The following is a 2,659-nucleotide window of genomic DNA, read 5'->3' on the forward strand; positions in this document are numbered from 1 at the left end:
GTACCGGTGGAGGATTGGGATTCTGAGGCGGTGTGACATATTGGTGAGGTGCGGGAGGATTTTATGGATGCTGGTTCGGTGTATTTTCGGGAGATGTTAGGTTTTTGGTGTTCTGTTGGTTGATGTCAGGAACGTTCTGGGTAAGGGAGATATTTGCCAAGTTCCGGACCTGCTCAAGCTCCCTTGTAACTCCAATATCTTTTGTTCCAATCGCAAAACCAAATCATTTGGTGCTGGAGTGCTTCGGCCATATGAAGTTTCGGTATTGTCTTCATGCGTGGCATTGTCTTTCCTGATATTGCTTGTATCATCCATTCTGGCCTTTGCTTTGCTTTTAGGATCACTTGGAGGAGGGGAAGGTGGAGGACCTCTTGATCTGGTGTGATATGCTGATGATGCACAAACCTTAGGGTATAGGAATAATCAAAGTAAAGAAAAAAAGGTAAACAAGTCAATAAAGGGGTTTTGAAAAGATATTTGAAGTATTTAAACACGTATTGCAGAAGTATAAATTCGCATCCTAATTTGGGAACCTTGTTGTACCCGAGGTAGGCCTAGCAACACGTAGATTTGGAGAAATTTAATGTCGATAACTTCCTCATTCCATTAATGTAGTAAATAAGACGAAATTTTAAAACGATGATAAATAAATGAGTCACTAATAGCATTTTCCTTATTACATTCGAATTCCAAAACGACTCTAGAAAAGCAAATAATCCTAATCTACTTGGTCCCTGAGGGACCTTCTCCAGGCTTGGCCTTCTTGGCTCCATCAATCAGATTCCCCAGGTTCCGCATGTCCAGCAGTATATACGCCCTTGTTAGGTGTCCTCCTTCGTTGCCTTCTACATTCTGATAGTCTACGACCCTTTTCCTCATCTTCCCTTCCAGTTCCATCAGAACCTGCTCCAAATATTCCATCCTTTCCATCGACTTCATAGCCATTTCCTTCCACTCGTTAATTGATTCCATGTCTATCTTGTGCTGCTCCAAATGCCTGGCCTCAGACTCAAGGACTCTTTTGCGTAACCTCTTATACTTCACTTGTGCTTCAGTAGCTTCATCTATGACCCTGTTTCCTCGACCGACCCCTGGCTCGACTATTCCTGCTATGTTATCATCCAACCACGATAGGTAGAAGTACATATGACCTGCGGGGTATCAATCTGGCTCAATGGTATCCTTTTCCACAATAATATTCAAATGCCACATGTGTTGGGCCTCACATTTGTAACGAATGGCATCATCTTGAAAACCGACTTTGTAATGACTCATTTTGGAGACTCGCGATATGACTTGTTTTCTACCAGCTTGTCTCATGACCCTGATAGGAACATAGGGATATATGCCCCTTAACCCAATCAGCACCAAATGCGTAACATCCCTGGATTTGATGATGAATTCGTTAGTAGGGAATCATTCGAACATCCAATGGACCTTGTCTTCAGTCATATTGCTGAAAAAGTGTACCCAATCTATAGCACTCTCCGGTTGTGCAAACCTATCTAGGATGAGGGTCATTCTTTTCGGATGATGGAAAGCTATGTGGTTATTCCATGGTCTTCGTGGAAATTCCTGATGGTACTGGCCTCTTTGAAGATGCTCCAACAACCAAATCTGCAGCAACAAGTTGCAACCCTCAAAATATCTGAACCCCTTCTTATAACGATCAAGAGCTCGGTACATTTCTGCTACGATCATTGGGACAATAGTGTATGTGTGTCCCTCAATTCCTTCCATTAAAGCATTGGTTACTATAGACAACCTAGTGTGAATCCTGTCTCCTTGGATTGGAAATACTGTCATACCTAGAAAACAGACGATGAACACAAAAACCCGACGATGAGTCCAACCCAGGGAAGTGATGGAGAACTCATCATGAAAAATACGATAGGATTTGTTGTGTCCATATCATTCGTAGAGGAAGTCGAAAGGTATGTAGGGCTTCTTCAGGCACACTAAATCATCATTCTTTCTCAAACCATCATTTTCAGAAACCTCCTAGGAGTGCGATTTTCTGGCACCAACAAACTAGGACTATCCCAGGGTAACCCAGCGAATCCTCCTATTTCCTCTAGGAAAGGAGTCATTTCTACATTGCTAAAATGGAATACAACCTTTTCCCCATCCAAGAACATAGTAGCAACCTCGATCAACATGTTATTTGGCTGGATGTCTAACGAGGAGGGTAAATTTCCGAGAATCCTCTTCACATGATTTTTGTCACTTGGTGCGAGATTTTCCCACCAATCCAGTAGAAAAGGTGGGATATTTCGAACCATTTCGAACCTGGGGACCCCATGCCTCATTTTCTGCAAAATAAACAAAGTTAGACCCTTTCCCTCTCCGGATTCAACTACTTACACATTAACGATTAGCATATCGGCATGTTTTCTCCAAATAATGCATATATCGTGATTACATCCCTTTGGGATTAAGGAAATCTCGGCGGACTTTGGACAAGGTTTGTCTTAGTGAGTTATTACGCGGACAGCGTTCTAACTCATACTAGGTTTAGGCATGATGCAAGCACAACTGATTTTAGAATGGGGTTTCTAAAAGAGTCTAGACTGGTACCCTCAAGCGGACAACTTGAGAGGGAAAGGCACGGAACCGACGATTGCACTGGTGATCGACTAGTTTACCGCAAATAAGCCTT

The sequence above is a fragment of the Nicotiana tabacum genome, chromosome 6, assembly GCF_000715075.1.
Source record: "Nicotiana tabacum cultivar K326 chromosome 6, ASM71507v2, whole genome shotgun sequence".
Classification (NCBI taxonomy): domain Eukaryota; kingdom Viridiplantae; phylum Streptophyta; class Magnoliopsida; order Solanales; family Solanaceae; genus Nicotiana; species Nicotiana tabacum.